Source organism: Triticum aestivum, chromosome 7B (genome assembly GCF_018294505.1).
Source record: "Triticum aestivum cultivar Chinese Spring chromosome 7B, IWGSC CS RefSeq v2.1, whole genome shotgun sequence".
Classification (NCBI taxonomy): Eukaryota; Viridiplantae; Streptophyta; class Magnoliopsida; order Poales; family Poaceae; genus Triticum; species Triticum aestivum.
This window is the reverse complement of record NC_057813.1, coordinates 413780921-413806457: the sequence shown is the minus strand read 5'-3', so window position 1 is coordinate 413806457 and position 25537 is coordinate 413780921.

The window sequence follows — 25537 nt, the reverse complement described above, 5'->3', positions numbered from 1 at the left end:
GTCCCTGTGGCCTTCTTTTCGGCCTTCTTCTCCGGCACCTTGTAAGGCGCCGGGACTAGCATCTCCGTCAGGAGAGCGGTTGCTAGGTCTTCTAGCAGTGGAGCCGGCAGTCGATCTGCTCCGCCGTCACCACATAATCCTGATTAAATACACACGATGACTTAAAATCCTCCCATGAGTATGCTAGGAAAGGTACATCTGGTGATGGTCAGAAAACTCACCGGATGGAGGAGCCGCATGGCGTGAAGTTCGCGGTCCTCGGATGTGGGAGGAGGTATTTCGGAGGCCTTGAATAGCACCTTCCATGCGTCCTTGTGTGTCGTGCCGTAAAGCTCTTGAAGTGTCTGGTGTTCGGCCGGAACGAACTCCCACAGATTAAATGCCCGTCTTTGGCACGGAAGGATTCGACGGACGAGCATGACCTGGACCATGTTGACAAGCTTGATTTTCTTGTCCATCATATTTTTGATGCAGTTCTGAAGTCCGGTCAGCTCCGCAGGTTCACCCCAGGCCAGGCCCTTCATTTCCCAGGAAGTGAGCCGCATGGGGATTCCGGATCAGAATTCGGGGGCCGCCGCCCAGTTGGCCTCGCGTGGCTCGGTGATGTAGAACCACCCCGATTGCCACCCTTTCACGGTCTCCGCGAAGGAGCCATCAAGCCAGGTAACATTGGGCATCCTGCCCACCATGGCGCCTCCGCACTCCGCTTGCCGGCCGCTCACGATCTTCGGCTTCACGCAGAAGATTCGTAGCCACAAGCCGAAGTGGGGCTTGATGCGGAGGAAGGCCTCACACACGACGATAAACGCCGAGATGTTGAGGACGAAATTTGGGGCTAGATCATGGAAGTCCAGCCCATAGTAAAACATGAGCCCGCAGACAAAGGGATGAAGTGGAAATCCCAGTCCACGGACGAACTGGGCAAGGAACACGACCCTCTCATGGGGTCCCAGAGTCGGAATGATCTGCCCTGCATCCGGCAGCCGGTGCGTGATATCTGCGGCCAAGTATCCGGCCGCCCGGAGCTTCGTAATATGCTCCTCCTTGACGGTGGAGGCCACCCACTTACCTCCTACTCCAGACATGTTTGGCTATGCGGAGAAGGTGTGAACTAGGGTGCTGGAGCTCAAGGGTGTGAGAATGGGTAAGCGAAGAAGGAGGATGGCGTGGGTAAAAATGGGGAATCCTTATCCCTTTATAGAGGTGACGAAAACGGTGCGCCTCCCCACTTGCCTGTTGAAAATCGCTTGTTTCCCAAGCGCCACGATTGATGGCGCGGTTGGGTTACCCGTACCCATATTGATGAGAATCCCGTGATAAGGGGACATGATCTCTACTTCGACAAGACGTGCCGAGGAAACCGCCTTGCAATATGTGCTGTGGCTGGTTGTGGGAAAACGGTTCGAATAATGACTCGACCATAGTTTCAGGTCACATTATCTAAAGTTGTCAGCAAATTATATTTGTGGAATATCGTTCTCTCTACGATGGTATGTGAAAATCGCCTTGCAGAGCCAGACACGATTTAAGTGTTCGAGGTTTACTTTGGAGTATTCAGAGATGGAACCCGCCTTGCAATGCCGAAGACAATCTACGCGCCGGACTGCGGGAGTCCTGGATTTGGGGGTATCCGGACAGCCGGACTATATACTTTGGCCGGACTGTTGGACCGTGAAGATACAAGACTCAAGACTTCGTCCCGTCTCCGGATGGGACTCTCCTTTGCGTGTAGGACAAGCTTGGCGATCCGGATATTAGATCTCCTTCTTTGTAACCGACTCTGTGTAAACCCTAGCCCCCTCTGGTGTCTATATAAACCAGAGGGTTTAGTCCGTAGAGACACAATCATAATCATCATAGGCTAGCTTCTAGGGTTTGGCCTCTATGATCTCGTGGTAGATCTACTCTTGCAATACTCATATCATCAAGATCAATCAAGCAGGAAGTAGGGTTTTACCTCCATCGAGAGGGCCCGAACCTGGGTAAAACATTGTGTCCCTTGCCTCCTATTACCATTAGTCTTAGACGCACAGATCGGGACCACCTACCCGAGATCCGCCGGTTTCGACACCAACAGTCCTCCTTCGGCAGCCGTCTTCCCCGTACCAGTCGGTCATCGCGTCGTCATCTCACTCTGCTGGACGCCTCCGCAAGCGGTCTGGGCGTTCGCGGCTCCAGCGATGGGTGAGACACGCGGTGGATTGTCAGGCCTTCACCCCCCAAGTTGCGGCAATCGAGCCCGATGTGTTTTCCCATGGATCGGTCGACCTGTCGACTGATTTTGCGGATACCTTTTCCGAGAGCGGGAGTTGTGACCCCACGGCGGAGGTCCTCATGGTCGACTCCCACCGCGGTCCGCCTGGTTTTCGTCGCAGCGGCGACGGCGGCAGAAGCGGTGGCCCGTCACTTGACCATGAAGCATATCAGCCCCAGCCTCTCAACTCGCAGCAGAGGGAGGAGGTGCATCGTCGCAACGTGGAGGCTCTCCAGACCCCCCATCATAGGGGAAACCGCTGAGGCTCGGGCCTTGGAGGCAGTGCACCTGGCCACTCTGGCTGAGCGCACTCGTCTGGAGAATCTCCAACATTCTCTCGACGAACGTCCTCGTCGACTGATCCCCGAGTCCAGTCGACGTCCACGACAATTGTTTTCACCGAAAACTCAGGTATTCCGTACACCGATTCAGAATTTGGCAGCCTCTGCGCGTATTGCAGAGTCCATTCAGCTGTCCTAATCGGAGGCTGGAAGAGGCTTGGAACAGATCAGAATGTTGCTCCGAGCAGCAGGAGATCAGAACTCTGTTGTGTCCCAGTCGCGGAATAGAATCCACAGTAGATCAGTAAGAGCAGACACCGTTCAGTCGGCACACAGTCCTAGGTCCCCTTTGCGGCATGGAGGTCGTGATCACCGCCAGGATCGGTACCTAGGAAGAGTTCATGGAGAATATGATCGGGAATACGCCCAAGACAACTACCGTCGAGCATGTTCGCCCCTTCCAAGGGACGGGTCGTACGCGCCCCGGCGCAATGACGACAGGCGTCTGTATGGGAATGACCACAAAGTTCCAGTCGACCCCAGAGAGCCCGGCTTCGATGCGAGGTCTGTCCTTGTACAGGGTTTGGTCGACCGGAACAGAGCATATAGAGAAGGGCTGAATCGGGACAAACCCAATGGAGGCAGAGTCCATGTTTCCGGCCCAGAGTGTTTTGGAAGAGCCATCAGAGCCGTTGAGATTCCTCATAACTTCGGACTGGCAACTGGTGTCAGTAAGTTTACAGGCGAGTCAAAGCCCTATACTTGGCTCGAAGACTAACGAGTGGCTGTGCACATTGGTGGCGGCAGCGATGAGGTGGCCATGAAGCACCTTCCTCTGATGCTTGAAGGTTCTGCCAGAGCTTGGCTGAATCAGTTGACCCCTGGGAGCGTTTTGAGTTGGGATGATTTTGCCCGAGTGTTCACCAGAATGTTTGAGGGCACTTGCAAGAGACCTGCTGGTCTACCTGAGTTGTAGCATTGCATGCAGAAATCGAATGAGACCCTGAGAGACTACATACAGAGATGGATCACTCTGCACCACACAGTGGAGAATGTGTCAGATCACCAAGCAGTTTGCGCCTTCAAGGAAGGCGTTCGCTACAGAGAGCTCAATCTGAAGTTCGGTCGGACTGGAGATATGTATTTGTCTCGGATGATAGAGATTGCCACCAAATAGGCTAATGGCGAGGAAGAATACCAACTCAGGAGTGGCAAGCACAAAACAGTCGCCCAAGACATCGGAGGAGGAAATTCCAGTCGGAAGCAGAAGCGCAAGGCTGAGGCAGCAGGTCCTGCCAAGGTAGCGGTGTTGAATCAATGAAAGTTCAAAGGGAAACCCAAAGGGCCTTGGACCCCCAAGAAAGTGAAGGACCAAGAAGGAAATGATGTGATGGATTTGCCGTGTCATATTCACACCAAGAAGTATGAGGAGCGGAACCTGATTCTCCCCAAGCATACCACTCAACAATGTCGACTCCTAATCCAGAACTTCTGAGAGAGTAAACCCAATGATAAGGACAAAGAGTCTTAGAAGGAAGAAGAAGATAAGGATGATGATGGTGGTTATCCTAATGTCAATGCCACTTTGGTGATTTTTGTCGATATCGAGAGCAAAAGTCGACTGAAGGTCATTAATAGAGAGGTAAACATGGTTGCTCCGACAACACCAAGGTATCTGAAGTGGTCAAAAAACCCCATTACATTCGACCAGTCCGATCACCCGGCATGCGTAGCTACCCCTGGGCGGCAAGCGCTGGTGGTCGACCCAGTCGTTGGAGGCACCCGACTGACTAAGGTCCTGATGGATGGCGGCAGTGGCCTAAATATTCTGTATGCTGAGGCCCTCAAGGGAATGGGCATTCTGATGTCCAAACTCAGTGAGAGCAACATGCGGTTCCATGGAATCATCCCAGGAAGGAAAGCCGAATCACTCGGCCAGATCACTCTCGACGTGGTTTTCCGTGATGAGAAGAATTTCCGCAAAGAGAAGTTGACGTTTGAGGTTGTGGATTTCCAGAGTGCATATCATGCCATTCTGGGCAGACCTGCTTATGCTAGCTTTATGGCTCGACCGTGCTATGTGTACCTCAAGATGAAGATGCCTGGCCCCAGAGGCGTAATAACGGTTTCCGGTAACAGTCAGAGAGCAGAAGATTGTCTTCAAGATGGGGCAAAGATAGCAGACGAGCAGATGGCAGCAATAGAGTTTCAAGAGTACCAGAAGACTGCAGATCCGAGTGATTTGCTGCATGCTAAGAGGCCTGCCTTGGAGTCCGCATTTCAGTCGGCCAGCAAGACCAAGCCAGTTCATGTTCACCCGACCGACCCAAATGCTGCTCCAACCCATATCTCATCAACACTCGACAACAAACAGGAAGAAGCGCTCATCCAGTTCCTCCGTGAGAACTGGGACATCTTTGCATGGAAGCCATCTGACATGCCAGGTGTACCCAGGGAGCTGGCTGAGCATCATTTGCGAGTCGACTCAAAAGTAAAACCCGTTAAAGAGCATCTCCATCGGTCCGCCACAGAGAAGAGAAAGGCCATTGGCGAGGAGGTGGCTCAGCTCCTGGCTCCTGAGTTCATCCGTGAGATATACCACTCCGAGTGGCTTGCCAATGTTGTTATGGTTCCCAAGAAAGACAAATCACTCTGAATGTGTATTGACTTCAAAAACATCAATCAGGCCTGCCCGAAAGATCATTTTCCTCTGCCCTGCATCGACTAGATAGTCGACTCAACTGCGGGATGTGAGCGACTGTCCTTCCTGGACGCTTATTCCGGGTACCATCAGATCCGACTGTATGGACCCGATGAGATAAAGACAAATTTCATCACCCCGTTCGGGTGTTTTTGCTATGTTACTATGCCCTTTGGCCTCAAGAATGCTGGCGCCACATTCATGCGCATGATTCAGAAGTGCATACTCACTCAAATCAGTCAGAATGTGGAAGCATATATGGATGACATAGTGGTTAAGTCACGCAAAGGTTCCGACCTGCTGGCTGACCTTGTTGAAACCTTTGCCAACCTGAGAAGGTATGATATCAATCTCAATCCATCAAAATGCACATTCGGAGTCCCAGGCGGAAAGTTACTCAGTTTTCTCGTTTCTGAATGAGGAATCGATGCAAACCCAGAGAAGATTGGCACAATCCTCCGAATGAAACGCCCCATGCGTGTGCATGACGTTCAGAAGCTTACTGGTTGTTTGGCTACATTGAGCCGATTTATCTCACGCCTCGGTGAAAAGGCACTGCCTCTTTACCGACTGATGAAGAAATCTGACAAGTTCGAGTGGAATGACGAAGCTGAAGCAACATTTGGGTAGCTCAAAGCCCTGCTTTCCACCCAACTGGTGCTTGCTGCTCCGATTAGCAAGGAGCCTCTGCTTCTTTACATCGTAGCCACGGGACAAGTTGTTTGCATAGTGCTCACAGTCGAGCGAGAAGAAGAAGGCAAGGCCTTCAAAGTTGAGCGCCCCATGTATTACATTTCAGAAGTCTTAACCCCATCCAAGCAGAGATATCCTCACTATCAGAAGCTTGTTTATGGGATTTACCTGACCATGAAGAAGGTTGCACATTATTTCTCTGATCACTCAATTTCAGTCGTCAGCGACGCTCCATTGTCAGAGATTCTGAATAACAGAGATGCAACTGGTCGAGTGGCAAAGTGGGCGATTGAACTTCTTCCTTTGGATATCAAATATGAGGCAAAGAAGGCCATTAAGTCTCAAGCAATTGCAGATTTCCTCGCAGAGTGGACAGAACAACAACAACCGATTCAAATTCAGTTGAAACATTGGACCATGTTTTTTGATGGATCCAAGATGTTAAATGGCTCTGGTGCAGGAGTGGTCTTGGTGTCCCCACGAGGAGACAAGCTCAGCTATGTCCTCCAAATTCACTTTGATTCTTCAAACAATGAAGTTGAGTATGAGGCACTATTGTATGGGTTGCGTATGGCCATTTCACTCAGCGTCCGACGCTTGATGGTTTATGGCGACTCGGACTTAGTGGTCAACCAAGTAATGAAAAAATGGGACGTCAGGAGTCCTGCAATGACAGGTTATTGCAATGCAGTGAGAAAGCTGGAGAAAAAATTTGAGAGGTTAGAGCTCCACCACATACCACGAATCAAGAATCAAGCTGCTGATGACCTGGCGAAGATAGGTTCCACTCGGAAGCCTATTCCCAGCAATGTGTTTTTGGAGCATCTCCATACCCCCTCAGTACAAGAAGATCCCTTCAATGAAGAGCCCCCACAACCAATAAGTTCAACCAACCCGACTGAGATCGAGATTCCAGCCGTGGTCGACTTGATCATGGAAGTCTTGGCAGTCACGCCCGATTGGACAGTACCGTACATCGCGTACATTCTCAGAAAGGAGCTCCCAGAGGATGAGGATGAGGGTCTCCAGATAGTCCGTCGATCTAAAGCTTTCACCGTGATGAAAGGGCTGCTTTACAGAGGAAGTGTCACAGGAGTGACCCAATGCTACATCACCCCGGAAGAAGGTCAAATGATCCTAAATGATATCCACTCGGGGACTTGTGGTCACCATGCGTCCTCTCGGACCATTGTGGCCAAAGCATACCGAGCGGGATTCTATTGGCCTAGAGCAAACGAGATGGCGAAAGATATAGTGGACAAGTGCGCAGGTTGCCAGTTCTACTCCAACATATCCCACAAGCCCGCATCTGCCCTGAAGACTATTCCACTCGTCTAGCCGTTTGCAGTCTGGGGATTGGATATGGTTGGACCCTTCAAAACTGGCGTGAGTGGTTTCACCCATTTGCTCGTAGCAGTCGATAAGTTCACCAAGTGGATCGAAGCCAAGCCCATCAAAAACCTTGGAGTAGGCACTGCCGTCCGTTTCATCAGAGAGTTGATATTCAGATATGGACTTCCTCACAGCATCATCACAGATAACGGCTCCAACTTTGATTCTTTTGAGTTCAAGTCGTTCTGCGCATCCCAAGGCACTCGGGTCAACTACGCGTCCGTCGCGCACCCGCAGTTGAATGGACAGGCTGAAAAGGATGAATGGTTTGATCCTTCAGGGGTTAATGCCTCAACTGATGCGCGATCTTAAGCATGCTCCTGGATCTTGGGTAACTGAATTGCCATCATTCATATGGGGGCTGAGAACAACGCCCAACCGGTCGATTGACCGAACCCCTTTCTTCCTGGTGTACGGTGCTAAGCTGTGCTTCCGAGTGACTTGCTGCACAATGCTCCCCGAGTTGAACTGTTCTCAAAAGCCGAAGCAGAGCAAGCACGCGAAGACACAGTCGATCTCCTAGAGGAAGAGCGCGAGATGGCTTTGGTTTGGGCGACCATTTATCAGCAAGATCTGCGTCGATTCCACACTCGCAATGTCAGAGGTCGAGCATTTCAGGAAGGAGACCTTGTGCTCCGAGTGGTTCAGAAACGACCTCACAAGCTCGCTCCAGCCTGGGAAGGTCCCTTCATCATCACCAAGGTGCTTCACAATGGAGCGTACCACATCAACAATGTAGCCAAGAAAATGGACGAGCCACGTGCATGGAACGCAGAGCTGCTCCATTCTTTCTATACCTAAAGTCACTCGACCCGATGAGTTGTAATAAAAGCACTTCAGTTTGTTTTCCAAAGACAAGATTTTTACAGTATCTTAATGATTGGTTCATCATAATCACTTGTGTCCAAATCCCCTAGTGGGTGGCTTAGCCGTGAACCTGATTCTCCTAAGTTAAAAACATTCCGAGTGGAGAGAAATCCTCCCACTCGGGGGCTTAGCTGCGACCCCGTAATCGCCTAAGTTAAAAACACTCCGAGTGGAGAGCAGTTCTCCCACTCGGGGGCTTAGCTGCGACCCCGTAATCGCCTAAGTTAAAAATCCGAGGGAGAATCCTCCCCGGGCTTGGGCTGTACCGAGTGGAGAGCAATCCTCCACTCGGGGGCTTAGCTGCGACGCTGTAATCCGCCTAAGTTAAAAACATTCCGAGTGGAGAGCATCCTCCCACTCGGAGGCTTAGCTGCGACCCCGTAATCGCCTAAGTTAAAAACATTCCGAGTGGAGAGAAATCCTCCCACTCGGTGGCTTAGCTGCGACCACCGTAATTGCCTAAGTTAAAAACATTACGAGTGGATAGCAATCCTCCCACTCGGGGGCTTAGCTGCGACCCCGTAATCGCCTAATTAAAAACATTTCGAGTGGAGAGCAATCTTCCCACTCGGAGGCTTAGCTGCGACCCCGTAATCGCCTAAGTTAGAAACATTCTGAGTGGAGAGTGATCCTCTGCGACCCCGTAATCGCCTAAGTTAAAAATATTCTGAGTGGAGAGCAATCCTCCCACTCGGAGGCTTAGCTGCGACCCCGTAATCGCCTAAGTTAAAAACACTCCGAGTGGAGAGCAATCCTCCCACTCAGGGGCTTAGCTGCGACCCGGTAATCGCCTAAGTTCAAAAACATTCCGAATGGAGAGCAATCCTCCCACTCGGGCGCTTAGCTGCGACCCCGTGATCGCCTAAGTTAAAAACATTCCGAGTGGAGAGCAATCCTCCCACTTGGGCGCTTAGCTGCGACCCCATAATCTCCAAAGTTAAAAAAATTCCGAGTGGATAGCAATCCTCCCACTCGGGCGCTTAGCTGCGACCCCGTGATCGCCTAAGTTAAAACATTCCAAGTGGAGAGCAATCCTCCCACTCGAGAGCTTAGCTGCAACCCCGTAATCGCCTAAGTTAAAAAACATTCCGAGTGGAGAGCAATCCTCCCACTCAGGCGCTTAGTTACGACCCTGTAATCGCTTAAGTTAAAAAACATTCCGAGTGGAGAGCAATCCTCCCACTCGGAGGCTTAGCCGTGACCCCGTAATCGCCTAAGTCACAAACATCCTTTGAGCTACGCCACAAATACAACGTACGCTCCATCCTTATCCGCAAGGGCGACGAGGTGTCGATTGAACACCGCGTCTGAGCTACGCCACAAATACAACGTACGCTCCATCCTTATCCGCAAGGACGACGAGGTATTGATTGAACACCGCATGTGAGCTATGCCACAAATACAACATACCGCTCCATCCTTATCCGCAAGGACGACGAGGTGTCGATTGAACACCGCGTCTGAGCTACGCCACAAATACAACTTACGCTCCATTCTTATCCGTAAGGATGACGAGGTGTCGATTGAACACCGTGTCTGAGCTATGCCACAAGTACAATGTACCATCCTAGTCAGCAAGGACAACGAGGTGTCGACTGAACACCACGTCTGAGCTGCGTCACAAGTACAATGTACACTCCACTCGACAAAAGGTGAAAAAGATCAAGTTCACTCGATATCGAAAGACAATCCGAAACAATTCAAATACAGAACAAAAGCCATGATATTCAAAGAAATTCAAGTTCAGATAAATCCCGCAAAAGTTTGGGACCGCAGCAAGCAAAAGTACCCAGGCACCAAGCCTGAAAGGGTTTAACGATTACATAATCACTTGGCATTCCGAGGCAAATAAAGGTGGGGCATAATGTTTTGATCACTCGTCAGGAGAAGGACTTGCTAGATCACAGAAACTGTCGAGGTCTATGCTATCTGCGATGCGAGTGGTGACATCAAGGAAAGTGTCCATGAAGGACTGGAAAGTGTGCTTTTTCTTGTTCACAACCTTGAGTTCCACCAGCTTGTCTTCTCTGACATCCTTGCAGTGCACTCGGACCAATGACTGGGCGATGTCAGCGCCGCAGTGAGCAGATGATTTATTCCATTCTTGCACTCGGTCAGGTATTTGATTCAGTCGAGCCATTAGAGACTCGAGATCCTGTGAGAGATCCGCCTGAGGCCAGAGTTCAGCATCGACCCGAGTCATCGCCGCCTTCAGTTGGGCAAGATAAGCAAAAGTGTTGTCCATGCGTGACTCCAACCGCAACACGTTCATTGCAACATCATCTTTGGCAGGGCAATTAATGGGGTCGAGACCCGTCTCGACCCGCCCGGTCTCTGCTTCAAAGTCTTGACAAAGTTCTGCATAGTCGGAAAGAAACAGTGAGTCGACAGTTTGACAAGACATGTTAGTCGACAGCAACAAATCAGTCGAACAAGAATACCTTCAAGCTTCAAGACCAGCTTTGCAGCAAGTTGTCCTGGATAAGACTCTAGCTCTCCCTTCCTGGCCTTGAGGTTTACAACTTCGTCGGTCAAGCTGTCCTTCTTCGGTTCCTCGACCTCCCGATTGGCCTTAGAGACAGCGGTCTTCAGCTTATAGTTCTCCTCTTATAACTTGCTGACTGAAGCCAGCTTCTTGTCCGCAAGCGCTGTTTTCTCTCGCGCCTCCTTCTGGGCCGCAGCAAGATCCTGATCCTTCTTCTCTAGAGCCTGCTTCATTTTCTCTAAAGAAATAACATTCTTCAGACGAGCTTGAAGTTGACGGTTTTCACTATGCACATCTGTTTGAGTGAAATCACTCGGTTCAAAGAGACTGAAAGAAAAAACAAGGGGAAGAGTGAGTCACAAAATGGACAGTCGATGATTGGTTACCTCCCATGATAGCTTCTTCGTCCTGAGAAGTCTTGAGGTTCTTCTTGGCCAGTTCCAAGTCAAGGTTGAGGCTGATTTGCTTCTTGTTCAGTTCAAAAAGTTGAGCCCCAAGATCACAAGACATCTGCAGTCAGCAAATAAGATATGTCAGTCGACAGAAACAAAGGGCAATCACAGTGAAAGTTGCTCTAAGACTATCGCCGAATCAAACATTCAATAGTAGTCTCGGGGACTATACCCAGTGGGTGCACTTAGCGTGCCCCCACTGGTTTGGTTTTACACTCGGCATGGTCTGCCCAGCATGAGTAAAGAAAAGGAGATTCTCAGACCCAACCGACTACCAACAGTCGACCGCGGTCTCGGGAACTACACCCAGTGGGTGCACTCTGTGTGCCCCCCACTGGTTCGAAAAAACACTCAACTTAACCTAAGTCAACTCAAGTGGAAGACCTATACAGCTCTAAGACAGGAACACCCCAGTGGGTGAATGGATGTGAAAATAGACCCATGATAGATGCACATAATAGGTTCCAAAAACGCTCATCTAAGAGCACCATATGGGCAGCAAAGCAACAGCGGCGATTGCCATTATTCAAGAGACCAGTCGGGAATCAACTAACATTGATGTTGGTTTGCAGAGCGATGCTGGCATTATAAGCCACCTGACTGGCCTCATGCACCACCTTCATCTACTCCATCATGAGATTTACCTGGAGAAGAGCCTCCCTGGCAGCACTCGGTGAGTCATCTGGAGTCTGGTACGCAGTGAAGAGCGATGATGGCAAGGCAGTCGAAGCAGCCACTAGGTCAAATGCATGGAGTTGTACTGGAGCGGCAGAGGCCTGAGCAGTCGACCCTGATGGATGATCAGTCGACAGCGGATTGGCGAAAGTAACATTGGTCTGAGCCGGATCTCCGGATCGCTCGACCACTGTCGCAAGCACCAGTGTGGACTAAGGGGCCTGAACCTCGGGCGCTTTACCGCTTGATGTCTTGCACCTCCTCCTCCTCTCCCTCAGAGGAACTTCTTCTTCATTATCATCCGGGAGCACGACAATGTCCCGTGGAGCTGCAACAAAAAAGAAACCTCAGAAATTCAATCGGCCAACAATTCAATCGACAGAATAAATTCAAGTCGAGTGGAACTTACTAGCTTTGGAGGTGGCCGCGTCGTAGGCTTCCTCGTCACCTGGGGCCTTGTCAACATCCATGTCAGTTGCGGCGGAGGCTGGGCTGGAAAAGTTTACAATCCATTCAGTCAAAACAAAAGTATCAGTCGGTGGAAGAAAACACATCAAGAAAGAACACTCACCTAGAGACAACATGAACATCCATCTTGATCTTGGGCAAAGTCTTCCGATCCTTTGAGGGGACGACCTTGGGATGCTTGGCAACCTTCTCCGTCGGCTCTGAAGTAGAAGTCCGAGTGCGCTTCTATGCTTGGGTGCTTGAAGACACGGTCTTGCCACGCCCGCCTACTGGATCATGGAGTAGCTTGGAACGATGCTCTGTGCGGGGTGGTGAGTCGATGATATCATCGTTGTCCGACTCGTCACTTTCCTCCTCGTCCTCGTCCTCTGGAGATTGCCAATTGCCGCTTTCCTCTGCACTGTCCTCTCCCTCTTGGTCTTTCTCCAGAGCTTGTTCACCATTGGGCATCGAGTACATCTCAGTATAAACCTACAAAACAAAAGTCAAGTAAATATCAGTCGGATTCGAAGACAGTCACAAGATGTATCCAAATATAGTCGGTGGCAAATACTAAATCTTGTCTGGCTGGTTGTTATCACTGAAGGGGTCGACTCTCCTGGCGCCTCTGGGGTTGTCCTTGTTCCATGTGATACTCCTCAACCACTGGGCCACTGTCTTGGCTGAAACTTCCTCTAGATGAACCCGAGCAATGTCGTTGGCTCCAGAGTACATCCACATCGAGTGGTCACCAGCCTTGAGCGGCTGGATGCGTCGACTGAGAAATACCTCCAACAAATCCATGCCAGTGACACCCTGATTGATCAACTGGACCACCCTCTCAACCAGCATGTTTGTTTCCACCCTCTTCGCAGTGGTCACTTTCAATGAGGAAGGAATCTGGACACGATCTAAAGTAAAAGGTGGAAGTCCAGTCGACTGACCTGGAGTCGCAATGTCCTGGCAGTAAAACCAGGTCGACTGCCAGCCCCTGTCTGACTCAGGAAGAGTCATGGAAGGGAAAGAACTCCTTTTCCTCTTCTGGATGCCCAAACCCCCACACATTTGGATAACATGTGTTTTCTCGTCACTCGTATTTGCTTTCTTCACCGACTAAGAACGAATTATGAAGATATGCTTGGAAAGACCCAAGTGCGGTCGACAACCCAGGAAATTTTCGCACATGGAGACAAACGCAGCAAGGTACTTGATGGTGTTGGGAGAGAAGTGATGGAGTTGGGCTCCGAAAAAGTTCAAGAAACCCCAAAAAAGGGATGCGGGGGAAGGGAGAAACTGCGGTCAACATGGGTGGCGAGCAGAACGCACTCACCCGACCGCGGCTGTGGTTTCGTCTCCCCCTCCGGCAACCGTGCAGCCCCGTCGGCGATCAGGCTAGACATAGCCAGCTCTTCCAAATCTTCCGGCTGGAGCGAGGATCGGATCCAATCGCCCTGGATCCAACCCAGTGGAAGCGCCGACCGCGACGAGACCCCCGACTCGTCTTCTTGCCTTTCGCCGCCCCTGTCGCCTTCTTCGCGCGTTCCAACGCTGCCATCTTGTCCTTCACCATGGTGGCAGAGCGGTGGCATCAAAAACGGAGGAGCCGGATGTGGTGGAGAAGCAGAGGAGAAAGAAGGGGAATGGACGTGCACAGTGCAGGCGTCTCGGCCCCGTCGCCTTTTAAGGACCCACTTCCGAGTGGCTGAAGCATGGGCACGGGCGATCCTGTCAAATCCCACAACAGTCGCGCGCTGGGTACGTGGCGAAAAAGGTGGCACGGAGATCGAGGCACTCCTGTCTATCCGTCCCGCTTACCACGGCATGCTCCGCCGCACTTCCCCGAAATTTCGAATCCCGCGAAATCTGGGATACGCCGTAACCAATCACACCAAAGGTTTCGTGTCAAAAACAACACTCGACGAATGATGTTATAAATCCACTCGGCAACTTCTGAATCGATCAAGGCGACTGAAACGAAGCTGAAGTTCCAACATGGACCTCTAGTTCAACATGGGTACTTGTGAAGCACAAGCTAGGGTCGAGGAAAGATCAACTTCAACCTTCTTTTTTCACTCGGACCTCAATCCATTCGAGGGATAATGATGATGATATAGACCTGGGGTAGGGTCATAGGCCTCACCTATACGTCCTACCCAAGGTTAATACCCTAGAAGCAAAGAAGCTCAAGAGACAACAAGGAGTGCCCAATAAAGGCGTTGAGTGCAATCCACTTGACCAATCAATCACTCGGGTGCCCCTCCTTCCTTATGTCACACGAACAGTCAATCACTCGACCATACAAGAAACCACTCGACCTACCAAAGACCAGGAGTCACTCTGATCGGCAATGGTCAATCATTCACTATGTAGTCTTTAAGATCATTAAAAGCACTTATGGCTGGCGTTATCAGTAACGCCCCATCTTTATGTACATTGAACTCTTGGTAACGGGGGATGGCCGGGGGCCTGGCGCACTCTATATAAGCCACCCGCCTCCTCTCTCACAAGGGTTTGCACCCCCTGTAACACACACACACACACTCATAATCCAGTCGACTGCCTCCGGGCACCGAGACATAGGGCTTTTACCTCCAACGAGAGGGGCCTGAACTCGTAGACACTTGCGTACAATCTCGCCGTAGCTAGGACCTTGACTGCTCATTCGTACCCCCTATACTTACTGTCAGACTTAGAACCACGACAGTGGGCCATGAATCTCACCTGCCACTGGTCCCTAGCCAAAATATTAGTGGTGGGGCTCACGCCTCGCCGGTCACTAATGTGATCCCACCGATAAACCCTTTCTTAGTGGTGTGAAGCAAGCGATGTGCAGAATATTGTTGAGGCAGAGATGATTGAGTTGCAAGTTCTAGAAAAAAGCAGCCCTCGCATGAAGTTATGTAGGGGAAGAGACAAACCTCATGTGACATGGGCAATGATGAGTGCATGCTACCCCATGCATGGGGAAAACACCACCTCTCTTGCGATTTAAGTCCCGCGATTGGACTGTTGGAAATATGCCCTAGAAGCAATAATAAAATGGTTATTATCGCTCATGATAAATGTTTATTGTTCATATTAGAATTATATTAAATGGAAACTTAAATACATGTGTGAATAAATGAACTCTACCATGTCCCTAGTTTGCCTCTACTAGACTAGCTCATTGATCAAAGATGGTTAAGGTTTCCTAACCATAGACATGAGTTGTCATTTGATAACGGGATCATATCATTAGGAGAATGATGTGATAGACAAGACCCAACCGTAAGCTTGGCATCAGATCGTTTAGTTTTTGCTACAACTTTCATCATGTCAAGTATCCGTTCCTTAGACCATGAGATCGTGCAAACTCCCTGACACCGGAGGAATACTTAATGTGTATACAAACGTCACTTTGTAACTGATTGATCATAAAGGTACTCTACAGGTATCTCTGAAGGTGTCTGTTGGGTTGGCAAGGATCGAGACTGGGATTTGTCACTCCATGTGATAGAGAGATATCTCTATGCCCTCTCGGTAATACATCATCATAAAGAGATTGCAAGCAATGTGCCTAATGAGTTAGTCATGGGACCTTGTATTACGGAACAAGTAAAGAGACTTGCCGATAAACGATATTGAACTAGGTATGGAGATACCGATGATCGAATCTCGGGCAAGTAACATATCACTGGACAAAGGGAATTGCATATGAGATTAACTAAATCCTTGACATCGTGGTTCAACCAATAAAGGTCTTCGGGGAATATGTAGGAACCAATATGGGCTATTGGTTATTGACCGGAGAGGTGTCTTGGTCATGTCCACATGATTCTCGAACCCATAGGGTCCGCACGCTTAATGTTCGATGACGCTATAGTAGTGTTGGGATATGTGCATTTGTAACCGAATGTTGTTCGCAGTCTCGGATGAGATCCTGGGCGTCACGAGGATCTCTCTAATGGTCCGGAGGTCAATATTTATATATAGGAAGTGCTATTTTGGTCGCCAGAAAAGTTTCGGGCATTATCGGTATTGTATCGGGAGTGCCGAAAGGGGTCCGGGGGTCCACCTTCCCCCGGGGCCACATAGGCTGTAGGAAGGGCGCCCTAGCATACATGGGCCAAGGGGAGCCAGCCCCAAGAGGCCCATGCGCCTAGAACATGGAGAGAGGGAAGAGTCCTAAAGGGGGAAGGCACCCCCTAGGTGCCTTAGGGAGGGAGGAAACCTCCCAAGGCCCACACCCCCTCCTTGGATGAGGGGCTAGGGATGCGACCCAACACTCGCCCTTTCCTCCTATATATAGTAGGGAAGAGGAAGGGGCTAGACACACCAATTCCCACGCCATGGCGGCAGCCCTACCTCTCCCGCTACTCCGTTTTCTCCTCAGATTGGTTCTGGCAGCGTTTGGCGAAGCCCTGCCGCCACCACCATCTCCATGACGCCGTCGTGCTAGTTGAGATCCCATCTAATTTCCTCTCTTGCTTGATGGATCAAGAAGGAGGAGACGTCATCGAACCGCACGTGTGCTGAATGCGGAGGTGCCGTCCGTTCGACGCTAGATCGGATTGGATCGTGATTGGGTCGCGAAGAGTACGGCTACATCAACCACGTTATATACGCTTCCACTTTCGGTTTACAAGGATATGTAGACACACTCCCCTGTCGTTGCTTTGAATCCCCTAGACTAGATCTTGTGTATTTCGTAGGATTTTTTATTTTCATTCAACGTTCCCCATCAGTGGCATCATGAGCTAGGTCTATGCGTAGATGTATATGCACGAGTAGAACAAAATGTTGTTGTGGGTGTTAATGTTTAGATTGCTTACTTCCCTTGACTTATTTGGATTCGGCAGTATTGTGGGATGAAGCGGCTCGGACCAACCTTACATGTCCACGCACATGAGACCGGTTCTACTGTTTTACATGCAACTTGTATTGCATAAAAGTGGCTTTGCGGGTGTTTGTCTCTCCCACTTTAGTTGAATCTGATTTGATGAGGGCGGTCCTTGTAGTAGGTTAAAAGGCAACTTGTATATCACAGTTGTGGTTTCGCGTAGATAAGAACGGTTCTTATAGTTTTCCCTAGCAGCCACGTAAAAATTGAACAACAAAGTAGAGGACGTCTAACTTGTTTTTGCAGGGCATGTTGTGATGTGGCATGGCCAAAACGTAATGTGATATATGTTGATGTATGAGATGATCACATTTTGTAAATGGTTCACGACTTGCATTTCGATGAGTACGGCAACCGACAGGAGCCGTATTAATTTACTTTATCGCTATGCGTTAGCAATAGTTGTAGAAGCAATAATTGGCGAGACAACCACGTGATGACACAATGATGGAGATCATGGTGTCATGCCAGTGACGATGGAGATCACGCCGGTGCTTTGGAGATGGAGATCAAAAGCACAAGATGATAATGGCCATATCATGTCACATTTTTTGATTGCATGTGATGTTTATCTTTTATGCATCTTATTTGCTTAGGACTAAGGTTGCATTATAAGATGACCCTTCACTTAATTTCAAGATAAAAATGTTCCCCTAAGTATGCACCGTTGCAAAAGTTCGTCATTTTGAAGCACCTCGTGATGATCGGGTGTGATAGACTCTACATTCGCATACAACGGGTGTAGGCCAGTTTTACACATGCAGAATACTTGGGTTGAACTTGACGAGCCTAGCATGTACAGACATGGCCTCGGAACATAGGAGATCAAAAGGTCGGATATGGGTCATATAGTATATATGATCAACATGGAGAACTTCAACATTGATGGCTACCCCATCTCATGTGATGATTGGACATGGGTTAGTTGATTTGGGTCATGTATCACTTGGACAACTCAAGGGATGTTGATTTAAGTGGGAGTTCATTAGTAATTTGATTAAATGAACTAATTATCATGAACATATTCTAAATTATGTTGTAGATCAGTAGCTCGCGATGTTGCTCCTTGTTTTGAATGCGTTCCTAGAGAAAGACTAAGTTGAAAGATAATGTAAGCATTTATGCGAACTAGGTCCGTAGTCTGAGGATTGTCCTTACTGCTACACAGAAGGCTTATGTCCTTGATGCACCACTCGGTGTGCCAACCCCTCTAGCGTTGTCTATGGATGTTGTGAATGTTTGGTAGGAACATTCTGATGACTACTCAATAGTTCAGTGCGCCATGCTTTACGGCTTAGAACCGGGGCTTCAAACATGTTTTGAGCACCACAGAGCATATGAGATGTTCCAAGAGCTGAAATTGGTATTTCAAGCTCATGCCCGGGTTGAGAGGTATGACACCTCCGACAAGTTCTTTGGCTGCAGGATGGATGAGAACAACCAAGTTAGTGAGCACTCGTAATACCTTCAGGATTAATATTAAACCTAAATAATGGTTATTTGGTGCTTGCGTTGAGCATAAAACATTATATCTGGATATTGTTTATTGCAAGATGGTTATTCATTTAAGTTGGAGAATAATGGTTGTTCTATTTATATGAGTAATATCTTTTATGGTCATGCACCCCTTGTCAATGGTTTATTCTTATTGAATCTCGATTGTAGTGATACACATATCCATAATATTAATGACAAAAGATGCAAAGTTAATAATGATAGTACCACATATTTGTGGCACTGCCGCTTAGGTCATATTGGTGTAAAGCGCATGAAGAAACTCCATGCCGATGGACATTTGAAATCTCTTGATTATGAATCACTTGAGACATGTGAACCATGCCTTATGGGCAAGATGACTATCCGGAACAATGGAGCGAGCTAGTGACTTATTGAAAATAATACATACCGATGTATGTGGTCCAATGACTGTTGAAGCACGCGGTGGATATCGCTATTTTCTTACCTTCACAGATGATTTGAGTAGATATGGGTATATTTACTTAATGAAACACAAGTCCGGAACATTTGAAAAAGTTCAAGGAATTTCAGAGTGAAGTGTAAAATCATTGTAATAAGAAAGTTAAATTTATACGATCTGATCGTTGAGGTGAATATTTGAGTTACGAGTTTGGTATGCATTTAAGACAATGTGCAATTGTTTCACAACTCACGCCACCTAGAACACCACAGCGTAATGGTGTGTCTAAACATCATAATCGTACCCTATTGGATATTGTGGTGCATTCTATGATGTTTCTTACTGATTTGCCTTTATGTTTTGGGGTTATGCATTAGAGACAGACGCATTCACTTTAAATAGGGCACCGTCAAAATCTGTTGAGATGACACAGTATGAGTTGTGATTTGGCAAGAAACCTAAGATGTTGTTTCTTAAAGCTTGGGGATGCGACACTTATGTCAAGAGGCTTCAGCCTGATAAGCTCAAACCCAAAGTGGAGAAGTGCATCTTCATAGGATACCCTAAAGAGACCATTGGGTATACCTTCTACCATGGATCCGAGGGCAAGATCTTTGTTGCGAAGAATGGGTCCTTTCTAGAGAAGGAGTTTCTCTCAAAAGAAGTGAGTGGGAGGAAAGTAAAACTTGATGATGTAATTGTACCTTGTCTCGAATTGGAAGGTAGCATATCACAGAAAGCAGTTCCCATGATGCCTACACCAACCGAAGAGGAAGCTAATGATGATGATCATGAAACTTTAGATCAAGTTACTACTGAACTTCGTAGGTCGACCAGGGTATGTTCCGCACCAGAGTGGTACGGTGATCTAGTCCTGGAAATCATGTTGTTAGACAATGGCGAACCTACCAACTATGAAGAAGCTATGATGAGCCTAGATTCTCACAAATGGCTTGAAGCCATGAAATCCAAGATAGGATCCATGTATGCAAATAAAGTATGGACTTTGGTGGACTTGTCCGATGATCGGTAAGCCATTGAGAATAAATGGATCTTTAAGAAGAAGATGTCCGCTGATGGTAATGTTACTGTCTATGAAGCTTGACTCATCGCAAAGGGTTTCCGATGAGTTCAAGGAGTTGACTACGATGAAACTTTCTCACCCGTAGTGATGCTTAAGTATATTAGAATTATGTTAGCAGTTGCAGCATTATTCAATTATGAAATCTTGCAGATGGATGTGAAAACCGCTTTCCTTAAGGAAGAGTTCTATACAATGCAACCTAAAGGTTTTGTGGATCCCAAGGATTCTAAAAAGGTATGCAAGCTCCAGTGATCAATCTATCAACTGGTGCAAGCATCTCAGAGTTGGAATATATGCTTTGATGAGGTGATCAAAGCTTTTGGGTTTATACAAAGTTTATGAAGAAACTTGTATTTGCAAGAAAGTGAGTGAGAGCTCTGTAACATTTTTGATAGCATATGTGGATGACATATTGTTGATTGGAAATGATGTAGAATTTTTGGAAAGCATAAAGGGTTGTTTGAAAGGAGTTTTTCAAAGGAAGACCTGGGTAAAGCTGCTTACATATTGGGCAGGAAGATCTATAGAGATAGATCAAGATGCCTGATAAGACTTTCACAGAGCACATACCTTGACAAGATATTGAAGGAGTTCAAAATGGACCAGTCAAATAAGGAGTTCTTTCCTGTATTCTAAGGTGTGAAGTTGAGTAAGACTCAAAGCTTGGCCATAGCAGAAGAAAGAGAAAGGATGAAGGTCGTCCCCTATGCCTCAGCCATAGGCTCTATAACGTGTGCCATGTTGTGTACCATACTTGATGTGTGCCTTGTCATGAGACTGGCAAGGGGGTACAAGAGTGATCTAGGATTGGATCACTGGATAACGGTCAAAATTATCCTTAGAGGACTAAGGAAATGTTTCTCGGTTATGGAGGTGATAAAGAGTTCGTCGTAAAGGGTTACGTCGATGCAAGCTTTGACACCGATCTGGATGATTCTGAGTTGCGAACCAGACACATATAGTGGAGTAGTCATTTGGAATAGCTCCAAGTGGAGCGTGGTAGCAGCATCTATAGTATGATACATAGATTTGCAAAATACACACAGATCTGAATGTTGCATACCCGTTAACTAAAACCTCTCCAACAAGCAAAACATGATCAAACCCCAGAACTGATTGGGTGTTAATCACATGGAGATGTGAACTGGACTATTGACTCTAGTGCAAGTGGGAGACTGTTGGAAATATGCCCTAGAAGCAGTAATAAAATGGTTATTATCATATTTCTCGTTCATGATAAATATTTATTGTTCATGCTAGAATTGTATTGACCGGAAACTTAAATACATGTGTGAATACATAAATTACACTGAGTCCCTAGTATGCCTCTACTAGACTAGCGCGTTGATCAAATATGGTTAAGGTTTCCTAACCATAGACATGAGTTTTCATTTGATAATGGGATCACATCATTAGGAGAATGATGTGATGGACAAGACCCAACCGTAAGATTAGCATCGGATCGTTTAGTTATTTGCTACAGCTTTCATCATGTCAAGTATCTGTTCCTTAGATCATGAGATTGTGCAACTCCCTAACACCAGAGGAATACTTAGTGTGTATCCAAACGTCACTTCGTAACTGGGTGATCATAAAGGTGCTCTACAGGTATCTCTGAAGGTGTCTATTGGGTTGGCATGGATCGAGACTGGGATTTGTCGCTCCGTGTGACAGAGAGATAGCTCTGGGCCCTCTCAGTAATACAACATCGTAAAGAGCTTGCAAGCAATGTGCCTAGTGAGTTAGTCAGGGGATCTTGTATTACATAACGAGTTAAGAGACTTGCCGGTAACGAGATAGAAATAGGTATGGAGACACTGACGATCGAATCTCGGGCAAGTAACATATCGCCGGACAAAGGGAATTGCATACGGGATTGACTAAATCCTTGACATCATGGTTCAACCAATAAAGATCTTCGTGGAATATGTAGGAACCAATATGGTCATCCAGGTCCGTCTATTGGTTATTGATCGGAGAGGTGTCTCGGTCATGTCTATATGATTCTCGAACCTGTAGGGTCCGCACGCTTAACGTTCGATGATGCCAGAATAGTATTGGGATATGTGCACTTGTAACCTATTGTTGTTTGGAGTCCCAGAGGAGATCCTGGATGTCAATAGGAGCTCCGGAAATTTCCGGAGGTAAATATTTATATATAGGAAGTCCTGTTTTGGTCGCTGGAAAAGTTTCGGGCATTATCGGTATTATAGTGGGAGTGCCGAAAGGGGTCCGGGGGTCCACCTTCCCCCGGGGCCCATACAGGTGTAGGGAGGGCGCCCTAGCCTACATGGGCCAAGGGGAGCTAGCCCCAATAGGCCCATGCGCCTAGAACATGGAGAGAGGGAAGAGTCCTAAAAGGGGAAGGCACCCCCTAGGTGACATGGGGAGGGAGGAAACCACCCTAGGCGCATGCCCCCTCCTTGGAGGAGGGGCTAGGGCTGTGACCCAACACTCACCCTTACCTCCCATATATAGTGGGGGAGAGGAAGGGGCTGAACACACCAATTCCCATGCCCCGGTGGCAGCCCTACCTCTCCCGCTACTCCGTTTTCTCCTCAGATTAGTTCAGGCAGCGTTTGGCGAAGCCCTACCGGGATTGCACCACCACCACCTCCACCATGTCATCGTGCTGGTTGAGATCCCATCTACTTCTCCTCTCTTGCTTTCTCGATCAACAAGGAGGAGACGTCATCGAGCCGCACGTGTGCTTAAAGCGGAGGTGCCGTCCGTTCGGCGCTAGATCGGATTGGATCGCGAAGAGTATGACTACATCAACTGCGCTATATAAGCTTCCGCTTTTGGTTTACAAGGGTATGTAGACACATTCCCCTCTCGTTGTTTTGCATCTCCTAGATTAGATCTTGGGTGTTTCGTAGATTTTTTTATTTATTTTTATGCAACGTTCCCCATCAGGGACGAGTTCCACCCGAATGTCTTGTTCAACATCGCCTCGTCTGCCATAGACGATGCCAAATTTCCTTGTTTTCAACCCCTTAGAAGCGGAAAATGGTGGTAGAAGGGCCATCATCTACGTCGGGCGCACCCTTCTTTGCGGCTCGAGGCATGGCTGTGGGAGAGCCGGTGCAGAGCGTATCTGGTGGAGCACTCGCTCAGTATTTGCAATGGCGCAAGAAAGTGAAAGGAAGAAGATGAGGCAATGAGGCGGAGTGGAGTACTCCCGTTGATGGTGCACTTTTAAATAGGCAACATATGCAAACCGCTTGGCCTGGCAACACATAATTGTGGAAAATCAAACCCCACTATTCAAACCTTCAAGAAATTGTCTGACTCGTAGCAACCAATCGCATCATCAATGACTATATCGCGCCTGTCATGCGTTCATCGAGACGACATCATTACCATGCGGCTTCCCCACACGTAATGTCCCAGTCGACTCCGATCCGAATTCTTGTGGTATTGTTTCAATTAGCCTTAGTGTCTTCTATTCCGACTAAGTCCCCTATTGGTCCAGCTAGTATTCCATTTTTTTCCTAATATCCATCTCTGTTGTAAGCCTGAAAGTGTGCTGGGATGATAGCCATCCCGCGTGTGTCTTTCACAGAAGCGAGGATGCCCTACCTCGGGATGACTCACATGAGTGCAGTCCACTCGATTGCTCGCATTCAATGTGTGTAGTCGATGGGACATTAGAATCAAGATTATGTATGGTGTCACCATTCACGCGGTCCAAAGGTCACTTTGACTAAAAGCTTGACCAAATCAAGTGACGCTGCAGGCACTCGATGAACTTGAGAAGAGCCTATTACAGTCCTCTTCCATCCCAAGACAACATCCAAGTTATCACTGGATTCAATGACTCAAACATAAACTATTTTTTGAGATATATGCGACAATGATCAGCTCTTCTGGGCTCCAGACCACTCAACCTCACCAAGGCAATATGTTTAGAATTGGTATCCCCGATGGTAGTAGTTGATTCCCTAACCAAATGTCCAAGTCTGATGACTCAGTTTCGAAGATGAAGGTCGAATGAATGCACCTCCTCAGGTTGAAAAGATGGCCACAACCCACTTGGATAAGCCAGGCGTTCTTTGAGATCACTCAGAATTCATGATACACTTCAGAACATGCTACAAGCCAAGCTCCCCGTTGAATGGACCTCCAATGAATCCGCGCCATCCTCAAGACCTTGAAGGGCTCGTGGTTACTAATGGAGGGTGAGGGAGTCCTGGATTAAGGGGTCATCGGACAGCCGGACTATATACTTTGGCCGGACTATTGGACTATGAAGATACAAGATTAAAGACTTCGTCCCGTGTCCGGATGGGACTCTCCTTTGCATGGAAGGCAAGCTTGGATATTTGGATATGTAGATTTCCTTATCTGTAACCGACTCTGTGTAACCCTAGCCCCCTCCGGTGTCTATATAAACCGGAGGGTTTAGTCCGTAGGACAAGAACAATCATAATCATAGGCTAGCTTCTAGCGTTTAGCCTCTACGATCTCGTGGTAGATCAACTCTTGTAATACTCATATCATCAAGATCAATCAAGCAGGAAGTAGGGTATTACCTCCGTCGAGAGGGCCCGAACCTGGGTAAAACATCGTGTCCCCTGCCTCCTGTTACCATTAGCCTTAGACGCACAGTTCAGGACCCCCTATCCGAGATCTGCCGGTTTTGACACCGACAGAGGGATACTCCCGGATAGGACCATTCGGCTGGATCAACACCGCAAAGACCATTCGACTGAATATCACATCGTTCATCTGATCAAACCAAATGTGGTCAATCAACACAGACGTTACCGGCAGCGTCCTTGCATCAACATTATGACGTTGGGGCTAATTACACAAGTGATGATCGTTGATTGTCCCATTGTGGCTCATAACAACCCCTATAACTCTACATCCTCATCGTAGTATATAAGGTGAGGATGGCTGGAGAGATGGACAGATGAATACACACTCACAAATCTACGAGTTAGATCATAATCACTCGGCTCAAACAGGAGATATTCTAAATCTTCCACGCTTACCTTTTCTTAGAACATTGTCACTGATTCATTCATCACAAGTTGCGATACAACACATTACATGGAGTCACTCGGAAAAGCCGAAGGAAGATATGAAATTCAGGAACATTTGCAAAAAGAATCTCTCAGAAAATAGAAAATGGAAGAAAGTTCCTTGGAGTAATTGCATTGTCATCGCCGCCTCATGCCAATTGACTAATTGGGCTTTGTGAGCCGACAGATAATTTGCGTTGCCTCAATTAAAATCTTCAAATTATGTATATTGCCTTGAAATCTCTGCAACACCTGCCGAGGAGTTTATTACAGATGAAATGTTAGAAGAATTTATTTTACTTTTGTGACGTGATTCTCAACCGACTAACTCAAGGAGCAGGGACACCACCTGGATGAAACTTGCTGATACGGGAGCAAA